Source organism: Cervus elaphus, chromosome 20, assembly GCF_910594005.1.
Source record: "Cervus elaphus chromosome 20, mCerEla1.1, whole genome shotgun sequence".
Taxonomy (NCBI): Eukaryota; Metazoa; Chordata; class Mammalia; order Artiodactyla; family Cervidae; genus Cervus; species Cervus elaphus.
The window spans coordinates 118,451,436-118,471,632 of NC_057834.1; the positions used below are offsets into that span (position 1 = coordinate 118,451,436).

General features: G+C 49.7%; 1 protein-coding gene across 1 annotated transcript in view; it reads right to left on the reverse strand.

The window, feature by feature from the left end:
• LOC122676649 (putative selection and upkeep of intraepithelial T-cells protein 1 homolog) overlaps positions 1-20,197 on the reverse strand; it is a 165,489-nt gene that overhangs the window by 105,565 nt on the left and 39,727 nt on the right. Inside the window, exons 2-4 of the mRNA XM_043876137.1 lie at positions 13,628-13,729; positions 4,504-4,618; positions 3,044-3,123 (exon numbers count right to left, since the gene is read on the reverse strand). The gene's annotated coding sequence lies outside the window, so the exon portion shown is untranslated. The remainder of the gene's footprint in view (positions 1-3,043; positions 3,124-4,503; positions 4,619-13,627; positions 13,730-20,197) is intronic.

Here is a 20,197-nt window from a genome sequence, read left to right on the forward strand (position 1 = left end):
ACACAGTTGTGATCCTTAGACCTTCTTCCAGAGCCAATGTGGAGGGTCTGTGGCTAGGTCCCTGATAAGGACAGGCTTTAAGAAAGGGACTGCTTTCTTTAACTCCTAAGCCCAAGGAGAGAGAAAGCCAGGGCTTAACTCTTTTTATCTTTTTTTAAAAAAAGAAGAAGAAGAAAAGAAAACCATTAAAGTGAAATTCCTGAGGCTGAGAACAGCCAGGAGTCTGGCACGTGTCTCCTCCTGGGTAATTATCTGGCATTTAGCACCTCTCTTCCCAGCACTTGTAATTAGCAGGGAAATTAAGATGCTGTCATCCTACCTCCCAGCTTCTCTCTTCTCTCTGCCCAGAAGCCCAGGGAGAGGCCCAGAGAGGGGAGGGTATCAGTACACCAAGAATTGAGACTAAAACTCAGGGAGGACTGAGAGGGGACATTTGACAGGAGAGCAGTGGTGGGTCCTTGAGGGAGCACTTCCTGCCGCCTCCAGCCACAGCCATCCCTTTTGTCTGAATTCCTGGAGTGCATGCAAGGGGACTACACTTTCTCCCATGGGGTGCTGTCACGGCTCTGATGAAACGACTAGGTTCCAGTGGGGTCTGATTGCCTTCACCAAGATTTTCACAGAGGCTATTTGGTGCCCACCTTGGTGCTGGACCCTGAGATCAGGGATGAATCAAATCCACCCAGAGTTGTAGATGGTCCCCAGGGAAAAGATATGGCATTTGGCTGGGGAGGGGATACAACCATAATAAAAGGCTGAAAGTGACAAGAGTTGAGGGAGGCAGGATCAGTTATAGACTTTGGAGGGACTTACTGAAGATGTGAATTACTGAAATTCTAAATAATTTCAGACAGCAACAGCAGAAGATTAAACCAAGCATATGGGCTCCTCTAAGGGACTCCGTGAGCTGCATACTCATGAGGCCAGCCCTGGATTGAGGGCAGTATAGGTATTGCCAATTAAGAAAGATTTCTTATTTTTTTTTCAAACTTTAAACTTTTTGTTTTGGGGTATCAGATTAACAATGTTGTGATAGTTTCAGCTGAACAGTGAAGGGGCTCAGCTATATGTATATGCATATCCGTTCTCCCCCAGACCACCTTCCCGTCCAGGCTGGCACATAGCACCGAGTAGAGTTCCATATGGTGTACAGCAGGTCCTTGTCGGTTATCTGTTTTGAATATAGCAGTGTGTATGTGACTTGCCCAAGCCCCCTAACTATCCCTTTCCCTCTGGTAACCAGAAGTTCATTTTCTAAGTCTGTGAGTCTCTTCTGTTTTGTGAGTTCATTTGTATCATTTATTTTTAGATTCCACATATAAGGAATACATATGGTATATTACTCAACCATTAAAAAGAACGGAAAATGTCATTTGTGGCAACATGGATAGACCTAGAGAGTGTCATACCGAGTGAAGTAAGTCAGACAGAGAAGGGGAAATATCGTATAACATCCCTTATACAAGGAAGAATTCTTAAAGGGTGCAGTATTTGAACTGGTCTGGTTCAAGAAGTCAGCTTTGCTTAACAGAAAAATTACCTTTACTCTATGTGGCCAGTTTTCTCATCCTTCAAGACCTCAGTCGATGCCCCCTCCTCCAGGAAGTCTTCCCTACTAACTCCATGCTGGCATAGGACTCTCTAGGCTCTTGCAGCTCTACTCCACTCTCTCCAAACCTGTGCTTCCCTAGACACCTCACCTATTTCACCCCAGTACAGATGGCCAGTTTATACATCTGCCTCTTCAGCTAGCTCATGTGCTCTCTAAAGACAGGTCTATGCCTGATTCCTCTCTGCATTCTCGGTGGCCCATGGAGGGCCTGGATAAGACAGGTATTCAAAGGTGAATGAAGAATGAATGAATGAATGAATGAACACCCCCGAGGGGCGCAACTTGAAAGAAAACTTGATTGTGCTTAGGGAACACAAGAATGAATATTTATCCATGGGCCAAAAAGTTAAATTGGGATTTGATCAGAAAGGCCCTAAATGACAAGCCAAGGGAAGGGTTTGAGCTTTTACAGATGGATCTGGCTGCTCTAGAGAAGATGGCTGGGAGTAGAAGACGGGGGTGGGAGGGAAGGAGCTGTAAGCCAGGCAGAAAGAGCAGTCAGAAAGCTGTAACCATGATCCAAGCCAAAGGTCAGAGTGGCCTGGACCAGATAACAGCCATGGGAATGGAGAGAGGGGAAGAGTTGGATGGGAGCTTTGAAGCCCCAGCCACCCTGGTGGCAGCAACACTGGGTCACCAGCCAGCTATTCCAATTATTCATAGAAATCAATCCCATTCCGTGGAGACTCAGATAAAACTCGTGCACAGTAATGGATGGAGAGCTTAGAGTGAGGAGATAAGAGGAGGCCCCGGGTGTGGGGTGATCAGGTGGGGCTTTGCAGGAGGGGGAGGAATGGTAAGAGGTTATCAAAACAGCCCTCAAATAGCAAAGGCTCAGAGCTGGTCTGCCCAGCTGTGACTGCAGAGGGACACACAGGCTCACTCCCAGGCCTGGAAGACCCAGACTTAGTGGTCCTTGGTCGTTAGTCCCAGCAGCAGGGGGCACTTATTGAATCTTGCTACCCTGAGATGATATTGGAGGTCTGCTACCTTCTATAAGGAGACCAGGGGCAAGGGGCATGGATGTGGAATAGGCGGGTACCCTCTGGGGCCCCTTTCAGTCCCAGCTTTCTGGGATCCTGAGTCCATGAATCACCACTGTGGCATTTTTGTCTGTAGGATCAGGAGAAGCATGGTCTGTTCTCCAGCACAGGGCAGGCGCTGCGGGAGACCGACTAATGGAGCCTACTCACTCTAAGCTGGGCTACAAGGCCTGTGTCCCCATCAGCCTCAGTCCCTCCCTGAATGCTGGAAAGGGATCACCAAAATTCCCTCCCTCTGAGAAGGGAGAGAGAATATGGGCGTGAGAGAGGTTTGCCCCAGGAAGAAAGGGAGACTGAGAAACAGCGGTCCGTCCCAGAGCAGAGAGGGTCCAGGAGGATCAGTGGGTGAAGTAGAGAGAAATGCTAATAATAAACAAACAATACTCACATAGTACCCACCACTGTGCCAGGCATTGTCCTGGGTGCTTTGCCTGAATTAGCCAGGGTCAGTCTCACAATCCTCATTTTCTTGAAGAGGAAAGCAAGGCTGAGTTGAAGACAAGTTTCCATAAGTTCCCACAGCTGGAGATGCAGAGCTGGACACTTGAACCCAGGCAGTCAGGCTCCCTTCTATCTCTGCTTTGTAATGATCTGTTTGCAAAGAGCTCGATCTGTTCCAGGCACTGGTGTCACTTGGCTCCTGGAAGGGGTTATCATCCCCATTTTACAGATGAAGAAGCTGAGGCTCAAAAGAAGTCTGCTTATAAACCCGTTTCCCAGAAGTAGCAGGGCCAGGATGTGACCTCACAGCTCCCTCGAGTCTTGCACCCCCACTCTAGGCCCTGCAGGACAGGGGGTCTGTTCAGTAGACCCTAAAGAAGCAAGAGATGGGGCATCTCCAGGGGAGGGCAGGGCCCAAGGGGTCCCCTTCCCACCCTCTTCAGACAGCTTTTCCTCACAGCTGTGGAAGGAGGCAGCCGGAGGTGGGCCCGAGAGTCCCCATCTGCCAACACTCAGGCCTAGGAGGAGATAGCACTTTTTATCTCTGGGGCGAGTTCAAGAGTTTATCCCCCCCACCGGGCCAGTGGGGAGCCTGGTGCCCATTCCTGGAGGGTGTCCAGTGACAGGACAGAAGGGGGCACTTGGTCTCCTTCCCTGCCAACACTCACTACCCTCCACACCCCACCATCACCCAAGGCCAGCAGGAAACATCTCGGACAGAGCACTTGGGTGCAGGCGCTGGGTCTGGTGGAGCCCAAGGCTGGCTTGGAGCTTTCAGGGGCGGCTGGTGGGAGGGGCAAAGCTCGGGGGTCAGGCACTTAGGGGATATAGGTGTGGTCCTGGCTCCACCACCTTCTCACTGTGCCACATCACACTGGGTGCTTTAAACTCTGAGCTTCTGTTTCCTCCCTCAAAAACTGAATTAGCATTTCTATCTAAGAGAGTTCTCCTTAGGGTTAAAATAGCGAAGATATGTATTTCAGCCACCTGGCTCACAGCCTGACCAATAGCTGGGTCCCTAAGATCGCCCCTCCTTTCTCGTTTGCACAACATGAACTGACTCCAGTCACTGAAGCAAAGTCGGCTCCAGGATCCCAAAGACACAGCAGAAAAGTTCAACCCCCTCCTCAGGGTTCCTGGGGCTCCGCTTGCCCTGCAGAGGATGGAGCACACTCTCAGGGCATTCAGGGGCCCCCAGGGGCCTGCTAGCTACCTGCGTCCAGGCCTCCTTTCCTGCCTCCGGCCCCCAGCTGACTCATTCTCCCTGAACAAAGCAGGCCCTATCTTCATTCCCCAGCACAGCCTTCAAGGACAGGATCATCAGCGCCTCCTTTCCGAAGCCGCCCCCGGGCCCCTGAGGGAGAATGAATCACTGGCTCCACTCGGCTCCCGCGGCTCTGAACTTACTCTGCTTCGTGCTGTGGGTCCAGCTCCAATGATCTGCCCCCCAGCACTCTGTGAGCTCCTGCAGGACAGCACTGGGATCCCTGTCTCCTCGTAAAATGCCTGCCCGCCGTCAGATCTGTGCTCGGAAAATGTTATGCAATCGATTAGATAACTAATGAAAGAGAATGTCTCAGGACAGGAGCATCTCAGAGCTGGAGGAGCCTTTCGTCCCAGGGCCTCGTTTTCTAGATGAAGAGGCCTGGACGTGGAGGAGGCTGAGATCTGGGGCGGGAAGGACAGGCCCTGGGCCCCACAGTGAGATAAGAGCAGGGGAGGCATAAGAGGCTGCTCTCCACACCTGATCAAGTGCAGACTGGTCAGTTCCGGCTCACAGTTACATAGACATGGACCTATAGGTGGCTCTCCACTGCCCCTTGAGGAAGTTCAAGTTTGTCATCGTGGCCTTCTAAGTCCCTTTGTGAGGTCATCCCCATCAAGTGCTCACTTCTGCTTGTGAGCCTGACTTGCTGTTCTCAGTGCTGGGAACACCTGCCCCTCTGCCTGGCCAAAGCCTTTAATCCTTCAGGTGTCCGCTTAGACGTCACTTCTTCAGAAAAGGCTCCCTTGTCTCCCGTGTCCCTCTTCTTTGGCCCCCTGTGATCCCATCTGTCATATGAGGCTCTGATTGTTTACGTGCCTCTTGTCTAGTCAGAGACTGTTTATCTTGCAACCCTCGTGCCCAGCCTGGAAGGAATATATGTGAGTGAATGGATGAATGAATGAAGTATAAGGACTGGATACTTGGGGGGCTCCCCAGGTGGCTCAGTGGTAAAGAATCTGCCTGCAATGCAGAAGACATGAGTTCAATCCCTGGGTGCGGAAGATGCACTGGCGAAGGAAATGGCAACCAACTCCAGTATTCTTGCCTGGGAAATCCCAGACACAGAGGAGTCTGGTGGGCCACAGTTCATGGGGTCACAAAAGAGTCAGACACGACTTAGCGACTAAACAACAACATAAGGATTGGAACTCTGGACCACAGGCAGCCATATTACTGACAGCAAGTTAACCCCAGGGCCTTTCGGGGGTCAGGGGGTGGGGAAGGCACTGACTTGGGAGGAGATAGAGAGCAGGATGTGCTGTAGGACACCCCACAGGGGCAGAACTGAGACTGTTGGCCACGGAGGGAGTCATGTTCCCCAGAACCCAGGGGAAATTACCCAGGATTTGCCTGAACCCTCCCTTCTGTTCTGGTGGGCCCAGTGACCTTTGTTATTTCAGGCAAATCCTTCAATCACTGGGGAAGCATTTGGAAGGAAGAAAATCCTTGGAAAAAAAAAATCAGTCTGTCCCATGTCTTGAGTGAGCCTCTACTGCCCCAGAGACCCGTCCTCTGGCAGGCCAAGCAGGGCCTGTTCTAGAAGGCTGGTGGGAAGGGCATCTGGATATTGCTGGATGGAGAACGGGAGGCCAGGGAAGCATGGCTGTTCAGATAACAGTGAAGACTCTGGGGAGAGGGAGAGCTGAGACTTGGCGGTGAGTGGGGTATCCACAGTAAAAAAGACCTGGAAGGAATGCCAGGCAGAGAACCTCAGGCTTCCCATGGGTCCAGCCCCATCACCACACATTTACTGCACTCCTCCTGCCTAGGCCCCACCTCAGAGAGCTTATAGTCTGGTGAGGGAGAGGAAAAAGCAAGAGATACTCAGGATCCAGTGTGAGAAGGGATGTGGCACGGAGGAACCCAGAGGGGCCTCTAACCCAGCCTCCTGGGGAAGTGGTAATTTAGCTGAAAATTGCACAACAAATGAGACCTGCTTTTATTTTCTTCTCTTCCTTCCATTCTATCTCCTCTATCATCCTTTGCTTTTTTCCTTCTTCCTTCCTTTCTTTCTTCCCTTTGTTTACTCATTCTTTGTTTCATTCAATTATTAAATGAGTCATCATGAAAGAACAACTATGGCACACCCACTCCTCTCAGGCAGGGCTACACGAGGTGAAGCGATCAGATGTGGCCTCTGCCCACAAGAAAGTTATGGTCTGCTGGGGAGACACGTAATAGAAATGGCCACACCATATACACATGCACAAACAAAACATCCCACAAACCACTGTTGTTCAGTAGCTCAGTTGTGTGTGACTCTTTAGTGGTTTTTTCAGTAGTCATGTGCGGATGTGAGAGGTGGACCATAAGGAAGGCTGAGCACTGAAGAATTGATGCTTTTGAACTGTGGTGTTGGAGAAGACTATTGAGAGTCCCTTGAACAGCAAGGAGATCAATCCAGACAATCTTAAAGGAAATCAATCCTGAATACTCATTGGAAGGACTGATGCTGAAGCGGAAACTCCAATACTTTGGCCACCTGGTGCAAAGAGCCAACTCACTGGAAAAGACCCCACAAACCATTAAGAGCTATGAAAAAAAGAAGTATTTAGCGCCATGAGAAAACAGGACTGAGACCTGTGGGAAGAACAGGAGTGTTAAGGCAGAGATTGAAGCAGAGCATCGGGGGGAGGGAGCACACATAAAGGCTAAGAAGTGGAGGTGCATCACATGTTCAAGAAAACAAAAAAAGGCAGCGTAGAGTGACCAGTCACTGCCTGGGACCCTGCACTTGGAGTTTAGAAGACTGCTGTTTCGCTTCCTCCTTCTAAACCTCCAGCAAACCCTCTCCATGTGCCTTGCACACCTGGGGTGTGCAGCAGAGGGAATTCTGAGAAATGTAGTTCTGGCATAGCTGACTTGATATGCTACAAATGCAACACAGGTATGCAAGGGCCAGATTATACTGGGCCCTGTCAACTTTGTCAATATTTTAAGAGAAGTGGGAAGTGATACTTGATTTTAAGCAGAGGGATGGAGAATGGCATGATCCATTTTATGTTTTAAAAAGTCCCTTGGGGGAACTTCTTTGGTGGTCCAGTGGTTGGGACTTCACCCTCCAATGCAGTGGCTGTGGGTTTGAACACTGGTTAGAGAGCTAGAAGTCTTCCCAGGTGACTCAGTGGTTAAAAAAAATCCTTCTGCCAGTGCCAGAGACACAGGAGACTCAGGGTCAGTCCCTGGGTTGGGACGATCCCCAGGAGGAGGAAATGGCAACCCACTCCAGGAGCTTGCCTGGAGAATCCCATGGACAGAGAGCCTGTGGGCTACAACCCATTGGGTTGCAAAGAGCTGGACACAACTGAGCGACTGAGCACAGCCCAGCACACAGGGAGCTAGGATCTCACATAACTCTCAGCTAAAAAGTCAAAACATAAGGCAGAAGCAACGTTGTACCAAATTTAATAAAGACTTTAAAAATGATCCATATTTTTTAAAAAATCTTTTAAAAACAGGTTCCTTTTGGCTGCTGTGTGAAGATTGGTTTAGAGAACAGCAAGACAGAAGCAGGGATTCCAGACAGAAGATTCCTGAAGGGATCCCAGCAAGAGAACATGGGGGTTTAGATTCGAGGATGGGGGCCTTGTCAGCAGAGTTGGAGAGAAGCAGGTGGAGGGAAGAGAGAGGAAAACTGATGACCAGGGATGACCCGCAGCTAGTGGCAGCATTTACAACACTGGGAGGCATTAGAAGATGCGGGGTTTGGGTGACAGGGGTCTGATGGAAGATCAAGTTAAGGCTTTCAGGTAGACTCTGGAGGCTGAAAATCAGGATAGCATTCTGACTGTGAGATGTATTTGAGAATAAATAGCACAGAGGTGGTACCCTTGGAGGTGGACCAGGCCCACTGAGGGACAGGGTGCTGAGAGAGGAGAGAAGAACCCTGGCACTACCATGGAATTTTAAGGCAAGATCCAATTTTCATTTTAGAAAGATCCTTCTGACTGTCATGCAGACAACCATGTGCAGGGTGATGCCAGAGATAAGAGAGACCAGATATTGGTGACCAGCTGCAACTCAGGTAACTAAAATATCAGGTTTCTCTGCTTTAGGCTATATTGACTAATTGAGGCAAAGTTATACAGGTTCTGATGATCCAAAGCTCTGATTTCCTATTATGTCATGATAGGTGGTGGGTGGTAAGACCAATTTCCAAAGCTGCACAAATAAAACCCAAATGACTAGTTCCTTTACTATTACTGTGTTGGTGGATGTAATCACTGAGTGGCTTAAAAGATACAGTGAATTTGGAAAATTAAAGGATTCAGAATTCAGAGTTCATGGGAACGAAGGTCCTGTTGATTCCACCTCCATAGTCTCACAAATATATCCATTTATCTCCAGTACTGTTTCTACTACGGCAGCCCATCCATCCTCCTCCTGCATCTGATTCGCTGAACCAGTCTCCCAACTTGTCCCCAGACCCCTCTCCCTCTTGTCCATTCCACACAGCATGGCTGACACATCTAACTACACATGCAACCATGTCACCCCAGCCAAAAGCTCTCGCTGGCTCCCACTGCAGGATAATGCTCAGCCTCCTCCACCTTCATGGCTTCAGACCCTGCCTGATCCTGGGCTCTTCCTTTCCAGCCTCAGTTCCTTCCCGTGTCCCGAACTCCCCTCCCCAACTCCTATTTCTTGCTCTACACCAGTCTTTCTCGTGAAAGAAACAGCCCCTGCATGGCTCAGAATGAACCCTGCCCACTCCCTATGATAGGCTTTTGCAGGCATTGCTCCTTCTCCCCAGAACAGGCCAGTTTCATCCCTACATTCTCTTAATCTATCAAATTCTTGCTTAGACTTCAGAAATTTTGTCTGGCTCTGCTACATCTGGGTACCAGCTCCATCTGTCCCACAGCCTTCTGTCAGAGAATGGACTGCCTTTTATCATAATCTTGTCTTTTTCTCCCCAAGTGAGACGGGCTCTTCCTTCCTCCCTTCCTTCCTTCTTCCCTTCCCTCCTTCCTTGTCTGTTTCTTCCCTCCTTCCCTCCTTTCTTCCTTTCTTTCTTTCTCTTTCTTTCTATCTTTCTTTTATCCAGTTTCCAAAGTCTTTTATTGGCAAGTATTTTAGGAAGGAAAGATTAATCCCACTGTTTCCAAATCCATGGAACGCAGAGCCATACCCAAGAGCACATTAAGTGGTGTGAAAGAGACCACTGCTTTGCTTCCCTGTTATTTATAGATCCAGTCAAAAGCAAAAGACTTGTAGTCACCAATTCTTCAGGCTTAAACCATAGGCTGATTTCTTTTTCAGCACTTTTGACTGCATCACTGCTCTGAATGATGTTCCTTCTGACTTGAATGCAGAAGTCCCCTCATACTGTGCTTGATTTGGATTCCACTGAATTGGTCTCCCCAAGCACCAGTTGCCCCGCCTTTGCCACGTTCAGTTCCTCCAGATCATGGCCACAGCTGACCCTGCGTTCAAGCACTTCTCCACCTCCAGGAAGAGTGGGTGGTCTTTCAGGTCAATGCTGTGCTGCTTTAGAGGCTCCTTGGGGCTGAGGGAACTTCCTGGCCACGAGGCAGAATCCCTTCTGCTCTAAACACTTGCCTGGCCAAGCTGCCTGCCCTCTGGCTGGATGGCAGTGAAGGTGTGCTCCACATTGGTGGGGTCCCAGAAACCAGCAGTGGTGGGTGGTGGAGTGCACTACAGGGCCGGAGCCAAAGGCTATTTCTTTGTTTCTTTTTTGGCTGTGCTGCATGGCATGTAGAATCTTAGTTCCCTGACCAGGGATTGAACCCACACCTGCTGCACTGGAAGGATGCAGTCTTAACCACAGGACCACCAGGGAAGTCCCACAGCCATTTCTTATTCACTGCTATACCTCAGTGCCCAACACAGAACCTGGCATGTGGGAGCTGGTTTATTTTTTTAATGTTACTCATAATTAAAAAGGGGCTTCCCAGGTGACACTAGAAGAACCCACATGGCAATGCAAACGATGTAAGAGAGAGATATGGGTTCAATCCCTGGGTGGAGAAGATCCCCTGAAGGAGGACATGGCGACTCATTCCAGTTTTCTTGGGCTTTCCTGGTGGTCCAGATGATGACTCTGCCTGAAATGCAAGAGACCCAGGTTCGATCCCTGGATCAGGAAGATCCTCTGGAGAAGGGTATGGCAACGCACTCCAGTATTCTTGCCTGGAAAATTCCACGGAAGGAGAAATCTGGCTGGCTACAATCCATGGGGTTGCGATGAGTTGGATACCACTGCGCAACTGTTTCTATAATTAAAAAGACCTCCAGAGAACTTAGGAAAAGTTTTGGACCAATCTCAATGAGAGTCAGAGAGACCCCTGTGTACCCATATCCTCCCATGGAGCCCGCATTGCAAGAAGACAGACAGGCATGACCTCCATATCCTAGTCCCACCCACAGAGCAGAGTTCACCTCCATGACCTCAGCAGCACAGGGATGCAGAGAGATGCTCCCCACCCCATCCCCTGGACAGAGGCCACCGAGTTCTGTGCTGCTGCCATCCTTTCTCTGCACAGTCTGGGGAGCCCATCAGCGTGGCTCGCCCCACTCCATGCAGGACACCAAGAACCAGCTTCACTTTCTCCACAGACCAGAGGGCAGTCCGGGGACCTCCATCCCCCTCTGCAGCAGCCAGACAGAGCGAGCCCCAACTGGGCCCAGGGCCAGAGTACTAAGATGCAATCTTTCTCAATTCCCCACAAACTTGACACTCAGTTTCTGCTGCAGAAAAAACAAATCACCTTCCACTCTTGAGATACTAGGAAACTACAGTGATTCAGAGCTGTGGGGACCCTGAGAGAGCATCCAGTCTGCCCTCCCCATTCTCTTCTCCTCACTGCATTGTGCAGATGAAGGAATGGAAGCACAGAGACAGAGGGGGATTTTGAGCAGGTTCATGTTGACAGTAAGAGAGCGGGGGCCAAAAACACGGGTTCTCTGCCTCCCAGCTTCTTGTCCTTTTCAACCCCCAAGTTGAATAAAGAGCTGGGAAGTGACATCTGTACCCTGGAGGAGCTTCTACAGCCTCACTGAGCTGACTCACCTCCCTTGACAGGGAGCTCAACAGTCTAGAGAGCTCTCAAACTTAGAACCTTAGAAAGGGCTTCTCTACCCTGAGTCCTAACCTGCCTTGGGTCCACAGGGCCTGGGAGATTCATATGGAAGGGAAAATAGAGGAGAATAATGTGTCCTTTGGAATTTTGGGGCCTGGGGAAGGCAGACTGGAAGCCCTCCTCCCTGCAAGAAAAACTGTGGGTTAGGGCAGGAAGGGGCAGAGAGACCCCCTGAATGACATTTCCCAGAAGCCTCGGGAGAGGGATCACAGATCAAGAACTTGGAGTTTGGAAGGTGGGGTGTTCTACCTTTTCAGTTGGTAAATTCAGTGGTCCCTCCCCCGTGACACCCTCAAATCTTCAGTAACGTGGTGGCAAAATTCTCAGGGCAATTATGTTTTTGTAGAAAAAGGAGAAGGACTAAATGTTGTGTGTGGGTCTAGTGGTTTAACACAACATGGAGGAGGTTGCCCTGTCCTGAGCAGGGGATGAGAAGTGTGATAAATTGTGGAACATATGAGCAGTCTTAGGTTCAGAGCAAGTTTTCACCAAATCTCCCAGGCGCATGGAAGTGCCACTTGGCTTAGGGGAACAGACAAAGTCTGTGTCAGGCTTCCTTTATTCCCTCCCTTGACAGAGATTGACTGAATGCTGGGGATGAGCATTAGCACTGGGGATTATGCTATTAACAGATCAGACATGGCATTAATATATTATCTGCCCTGGGTTCTTAGCTAATAGCTCTTAATGGGTGTCACATCTCCCCCTAAAGTTTGCAAGTCACTCAGTTGGCTGGAGCTTCTGCTTGCTTCCTCCCGCATGAAACACCCTTCAAGATGAGTTTCTAGTGATCAGCTTAAGAATTCATGGGAAGGTACAATTTCACATTCACTCATCAGTCATGTAATCAGCTAAACAAACAAAGCAATAGCCGGATTCTTATGTGCTCCCAACCCCTGGAATTGAATCAGGCAGACCCAGAGGGGCTCAACTCTCAAGGTCATCAAGTCTTCTGCCTCCAGACCAGGCTGAAGCCTAGGCTAGTACAGAGGAAGAACAAAAGTCTGGGAGGCAGAGAGGCAGATGGGAGCTGGATTCTGCCACAAGCCCACTGTGTGCTTAGCAGTAATGGAAATGCCCACTGGTCGTGGTGGTGTGTTTTAGTCACTAAGTTGTGTCCAACTCTTTTGGGGCCCCATGGACTCTAGCCCTCCAGGTTCCACTGTCTGTGGAATTTCCCAGGCAAGAACATTGGAGTGGCTTGCCATTTCTTTCTCCAGGGGATCTTCCTGACCCAGGGATTGAACCCACGTCTCCTACATTGGCAGGTAGATTCTTTACCACTAAGCCATCAGGGAAGTTCACTGGTAGGCAATCTGGAAACCCTTTCACTTGTTTGATCCTCTCAACAACCTCTGAGTTAGGTAGTATTATCCCTGTTTTACAAAGGAGGACCCTGAGGCTTGCCCCAGGTCACAGGGCTGGCGAAGTGGTGGCGCCAGTGTTTGAGGCCAGATCTGTCTGGCCCCAGCAGCCCCTTTCTCCCTTGCGTGTACTATGCCCTTGGGGTACATACTCCAGATGCCGCTGCGCTGGCTCCCACTGACAGAGCCCCAGAGCTGAGACGATTCATGAACTGATGACGCCAGCCTCCCTGCAGCCCCTGCCTGATGGATCTGCTGGCTCTTCCAGCCCCAGCACCGCTGGCCAGTGACCAAGGAGAGCACAAGAAGGAGGGATGGGAGCTGGGGGGTGGGCAAGGGGAGCAGAGCAGAGGTAGTCAGGAGAGACTTAGCGCATCCATCACCAGGGCCAGTCCCCCCACTGGGATCTCAGCTGCTGTCTGATCCGCCCAAGCTCCCATCCAAAAGTCAGCCCCCTGACAACCTGTCAGTCACGACTCCCCACCCCCACCCCGGGGTTGGGGGTGCTCCTTCCCAGGCTCCCTCAGCCTCAGGGCCTGCTAGGATCCAAGCAAACAGGCCAAGCATAGCTGGGCTCTGACGGGGGAGGAGAACAGCCACTTGGACATCAGCAACAGAGTGACCCATGTCTGAGGGGTTGGCCAGATCTTCTTCCTGCTTTGGAGGCTCATTCTCAGAGCACTTTGTCCCAGCCCTCAATTCCTTAAGCTGCTTAGCAAGGCCTTGCTGAGGTTTACTGGGTTGATGAGGTGTGACTTCTTGTCAGGCGTGTCTCCGGCCCCCGGCATCCACCCTACCTCAGCGTGTTCTCGTCTTCGCCTCCTGGGTCGGCTTGCTTGGCTGGACACGTGTGGCCAGCACACATCCTGTCCTGTCACATCCTGCTGGCCCCAGAGCACCTGGGACAAAGAAGAAAGGAGGTTGAAGAAGGGACCTGGGCCAACAGCATGGGGTCATGCTGCCCGAGGGCGTCCAGAGAGAAGAATGTTCTAATCACAGACTCTGCCCAGTGGAAGCGGGGAGATAGTCATGATGTGCTTCTGACCCGGTGTCATCTCAACCAACGGGCACTGCTGGCTGCTCTGTGCCAGACGGATGCCTGAGATCCTGCCTATCTGGCTTATAGGCAGGATCAGATATGGTCCAGTTCCTGAAGGGCCTCTAGACTGTGGGGACAATGGCTCAGACAACAAATCATTAAAAAGCCAGTGATAACTTCTCTGAGAGGGCTCCAGGTAGAAGGAAGGCCTGAGACAGAGGCAAGTTAGCTTTGTGGAAAGAGCTGGGATCCAAACAAGGGGGTAAATTCAGATGACATCCTGCCGCTGTACCTGACTTTTCCAAGTCCCAGAAATTTATCCATAAACAAGCAATGGTGTTACCCATCTCACAGCATCATTCCAAGCACTGGATGGTAAAGTATTTAGTACAATGCTTTGTGAGAGATCAGGAGAAAGCCTGGATGGTTTCATGGAGGAGATGGTGCTGAAAGGATAAAGGAAAGCAGGGGGCATTTGACCACTCAGGAAAGTCTGAGGAGACCTTAAGATCAGTTCAGGCAGCACTTCTTCTTAAAGGTTGTCTTATTTCCACTGGCTGTGGGGCATTGCCCTTGTCTCTCTGTCTTGGCCTTAAGGCCATAAGTTGTTCAAGGGCTAGGGCCCACCTCATTCAGCACAGCATCTATAGTGCCTGCTGCAGTGGCCCTCAGTGAATATCTATCAGAATAATAATGACTCTAGAGTCTGTCATGGGCTTCCCAGGTGGTGCTAGTGATAAAAACCTGCCTGGAAACCAGATCTGAAAGAGAGACATGCACCCCAATGTTCATCGCAGCACTGTTTATAATAGCCAGGACATGGAAACAACCTAGATGCCCATCAGCAGACGAATGGATAAGGAAGCTATGGTACATATACACCATGGAATATTACTCAGCCATTAAAAAGAATTCATTTGAATCAGTTCTAATGAGATGGATGAAACTGGAGCCCATCATACAGAGTGAAGTAAGCCAGAAAGATAAAGACCAATACAGTATACTAACGCATATATATGGAATTTAGAAAGATGGTAACGATACCCCTATATGCAAAACAGAAAAAGAGACACAGATGTACAGAACAGAATTTTGGACTCTGTGGGAGAAGGCGAGGGTGGGATGTTTCGAGAGAACGGCATCAAAACATGTATATTATCAAGGGTGAAACAGATCACCAGCCCAGGCTGGATGCATGAGGCAAGTGCTCGGGCCTGGTGCACTGGGAAGACCCAGAGGAATCGGGTGGAGAGGGAGGTGGGAGGGGGGATCGGGATGGGGAATACATGTAACTCCATGGCTGATTCATGTCAATGTATGACAAAAACCACTACAGTATTGTAAAGTAATTAGTCTCCAACTAATAAAAATAAATGAAAAAAAAAAAACTTTGAAATGTAGTAAAAAAAAAAAACCTGCCTGCCGATGCAGGAGACATGAGAGACACAGGTTCCATCCCTGGGTGGGGAAGATCCCCTGGAGGAGGGCCTGGCAACCTACTCCAGTTTTCTTACCTGGAGAATCCCATGGACAGAAGAGCCTGCTGGGCTACCATCCATGGGGTTGCAAAGAGTCGGACATGACTGAAATGACTTAGCAAGTATGCACAGAGTCTGTCATACAGAGTGAAGTAAGTCAGAAAGAGAAAAACAAACATCGTGTGTTGATGCATATATCTGGAATCTAAAAAAAAAAAAAAAAAGGTACTGATGAACCTATTTGCAGGGCAGGAATAGAGACCCAGATGTAGAGAACAGACATGCGAATTCAGTTGGGGAAGGGAAGGGGGGACAAAGTGGGAGATTAGGATTGACAGGAATACACTACCGTGTGCAAAACAGATGGCTGGTAGGAAGCCACAGTATGGCACAGGGAGCTCGGCTTGGTGCTCTGTGATGACCTAGGTCGGTGGGATGGGGGGTAAGGGAGGGAGGTCAAAGAGGGAGGAGATACATGTACACATGTATGTAAATATATGTAGCTGACTCACTTCACTGTACAGCAGAAATGCACACACCATTGTAAAGCAATTATGCCTCCAATAAAATAAATGAATTAAAATTAAAAAAAAATTAATGAGCCTGCAGAGTGAGAAATCAGGAGAAAAAGCATAGGGAAGAAACGGAAGGGAAATAACATGTTTGGTTCCCCACTATGTGTCAGGCATTAGGCTGCTTACTCTTGTGTATCATCAGATTTTGTCCTCCCAAAAGACTGCTGTGTGTTTTATTCTCTCCACTTTACAGATAAGGGAATGCAGGTTCATAGAGGCCGGGGGACTCACTAGAGACCAGGCAGCTGGAATGCAGCAGCCCAGGACTCGACGTCCTATTCTTGGGTCTGCAGGCCCCTTTCCATCATTCTGGGCTACTTCCAAGTGGCCTAAGGATATTTGGCCAGAGCCTCAGGACCCAGAGGGCAGCCCCTCCCCACCCATCCTCTACCCCCACCCCAGCTGTGCAAACAGACTCCAGCTGGAAGGTTCCAAGGAGGCTGGGGGGAGGGTCTGGCAGGTCTGACAGGTCAGCATGAGCTGGGCTTTCCTGAGAAAGCCAAGGTGGCCTAGAATGCATCCTTCAGCAGGCCCAGGGGAGGGGCGCACCTGGCTGGGTGTGGCTGACTCCAGGTGCTGTGATCTCAGCCTGTAGGCAGACAAAAATAACTCCACCAACCTCCCTGCTCCAAGTGCAGTGGGGACAGATCCCCCCGGTCACTTCTGCACTGACTGGACTCCGGGCAAATCCCTGAGGCTTGCAGCAAGCCCCAGGTGTAAGTGACATCAGGGGTCACCCACCTCCCACCGCACCAGAGCCGGGAACCCTATGGGCTTGCTCTCCCTGCCCAGCACTCCTTTCTCTCCAGCCTCTCTCTGCCCCATAGTCTTACCTTTCACTTTAGCTTCATCGCCCACTTTCCTCCTCCAGGACTCCTGCAAGAGTGGCTGCTGTTGTCCTAAGGGACTTGTTACGAGTTCTTCAGTAACCCTAGCATGCGTACTAAGCTGCTTCAGTCGTGTCTGACTCTGCAACCCCATGGACTGTAGCTCTCCAGGCTCTGCTGTCCATGGTATTCTCCAGGCAAGAATTCTGGAGTGGGTTGCCATGCCCTCCTCCACGGATCTTGCCGACCCAGTGATCCAACCCGAGCCTCTTATGTCTCCTCCATTGGCAGGCGGGTTCTTTATCACTACCGCCACCTCGGAAGCCCCAGGCGGTCAGTGAGACCTCCCTGTAAAGGGCACAGGCAGGACACCCACTGTCTGACACCCAGAGTCAGAACCTCCAGCCTGACATTGCCCAGCACTCGCTTCCCTAGTTGAGTGATTTCCTTTCTGAAGAACCAGATAATCCACTTCTTGAAGGCAACGGGCATGAAGATTGATTGTTTCACACTAAGACGAACACACACTGCCACACACACGCCTGGCAGTGGGAGGCACACACGCTCCCCACCCACCCTTGGCTCTCAGACAAGCCAACTCGGTCTTGCATGTACCACCCAGAGAGAGTGGGGATCCACCCTGCCCAAGGGCTGATACCACCAGAAAGGAAAGCATAACCTTGTCAGGGGATCCCCGCCACCTCTGCCCTGAGGCTGCACACAGATTCTCCTCTTTGAGATCAGGCCCATGAGACAGAGAAGCAGTGTCTGGCGGGGGACTTCCCACCTTGAGAAAACATACCCCATCCCTTCTTCAGGTGGAATGCAGAGAAGTAGTCGGACCAAAGCAGACACTGGAATTCACAAAGATTTCATCAACCACTTTCCAGACATTGAATGCTCACCTCTGGGATGGGGGATGGAGTGGCAAAGGAATCAAAGAGCTTGGTGTCACAAAACACTGGCCTTGTCACTTCATTACTCATGTCAGACTACAGTTCCACAAATGTTTCTCGCATACCGATTGGGTGTGGACCATGTTCACATGAGTTATCTCATTTAACTCAGTTCACTACACCAGTGGTCCCTAACATTTTTGGCACCAGAGACCTGTTTTTTCAGAATTTTTCCACGGACAGGGTGGAGGGTGGTTCAGGCAGTAATTCAAGCGACGAGCACGGAGGAGCAGCAGCTGAAGCTTCGCGCCCTGGTCCTGCCACTTACCCTTTACTGTACGGCTTGATTCCTAACCGGCCATGGACCAGTGCCTGTCCACAGCTCCTTGGTTGGGGATGCCTGCTCTATGCTATAAGTGTAAAATCTGGGACCTAGAGAATGGGTCACTTGTTCAAGGTACACAACCACTGTCTCTACTTGCTCATACATAAAATGGGTTCATAGCCGTATCCCCCTCACAGGGGTGTTGTGAGGATTAATGAGTTAATTTCTTAGGACCATGCCTGGCACAAAGCAAGTAGTTAATAAATGTTACTAATAGCTGAAACCCTTGCTATAAATTCTGTTCAAAAAAGCAGCAGACACTGGATTCAAGTAACTCAAGCCTTATTTTTCTCCCTACCATACCAAGGTTCTTTTGCATTTTGTTGGTTTGCAGTAATTTCCAACAAACAGCTACTGGGCATCATTTGTCTACAGGGACAGCTCCAAGTCTGGTGTATAAAGCCCTCTGTAAAGGCACTGGCTGTCCATTCCTCACCCATCCTCCTCTCCTCCCTTAAGCAAAGGCTCTCCTCAGTTACAAGAGAACAATAACCACTTCTCCACTGAGGTGACCCCACTCTCCTGCTTCCAGGGCTTTCTGCAGGCCCAAGACATTCCATCTTGTTTCTGTCGACTGATTCCAGGACCTGTACCAGTGGCACTTCTGCTGAGAGAAAGTTTAAAATCCAGTGATAGAAGAGAAATCAGCTGGCTTTCAACTTACAGCTATGGCACCACATTCTTGCTCTGCCACTTTGGCTGTGTGATCTTGAGTGAGTTACTTAACCTCCCTGAACCCAAGTGTTCTTATCTGGAGAGATTATATGTAATAATCTTCATCTGTATTGCATTGAACAAAAGACTAGAGAGAGTAGTCCTCCCTTCACGTTTTCAATTCATACACAAACTACATTAGGAGGTATGGTTTTTCTAGTTTTTAATTTTTTTTTCTATAAGCTTTTCATGAACTTTCATGCCCACAATATCTCAACCATACTGAAATCTGCTTTAAGAAGGCATTAATTTCAACCAAGATATTTGCTCATTTTGAGTTCCATCTCAAAGTGGCTCATGACATGTTGCAAGGATATTCAAATCCCAGTGAAGTGATCCCTGAACCTCGCCGAGAATTCTGCTTAGTCTTGTCTTCAGCATGTAGCCACAACCCTCTCCATGTTTCAAGGCCCATCTCCAAGTTGAATTACAACAGTGGTGTCATCGTCTATATATTGTGAGCTCCCTGGGGACAGAGGCTGGGTCTGATTCATTGCAAAGAGTCTAAGGAAGCATCCTATAAATCTCTGAACGGACCACCATCCATTTCATCCACCCATCCTCCAGTTATCCAATCATATCCCCTCTTCAAATGTGGATCAAGGACTCTGTCTAAAGTAGGGAATTCACCCTTCAAACTGGGGGCTTTCATCCTCCAATTTCTTACTTCTCTAGCATTCTTTCCTCCTCTGAGATCCTTCCAGCCAAGCCCATCACCCTCACTGGGATCCTCTGCTTTCCTAGGGCAGCCTCTTTCATTCCTATCCAAGCAGGTCCTCACACCTCCATGCAGGTGAAAGTTGAGGCTGGCACCTCAGAAGGAGCAATGTCCCATGGGCCACAGCTGGAGGTCTTTAAGAACATCTGGATGTACCATCAGTTGCTCGGTCAGCCTTTCAAGCCCCAGGGTGCCAAATCTGAGCCTAGGCAGATAAGGAAGCTAGATTTTCATGTGCACATTTGGTGTGGGGTTGGGGGGGAGGGAAGACTGGGGGAGGGCCGGATCTCACTTAGCCCAGAAAGCCCTTCTTATCTACAAGTCCTTTGAAGTAGGGGAGTTCTCGGAGACTGGCAGCCAGAGGGGAGCCTTTGCTCCACACTTCAGTCCCCACTGTCCCTCAGCTGGAGAAGTTGGGCCCATTCTGGAGAAATTTTGAGATCTCAGCTCTCACAAATCATTCATTCACTCATTCATTCATTCATTCATTCATTTCTGACCCTAGCAAGTGCTGGGCTCCATACTAAAGGCTAAGGAGGCTGAAATAAATCAGACCCACACGCTTCTTTGCTAACACACAGCTCTCAAATTGCTCCCTGCCCGAGAAGGGATACAGACATGGAACTCCAGCGCACTGGAGTGCTTACAATCCTAGGTCCTGGTCTGGAATGTGGCAACTATATATAATGCTTAAACACTCTCTACAATGTCAGAGCAAGCAACAAGGTCCAAGTC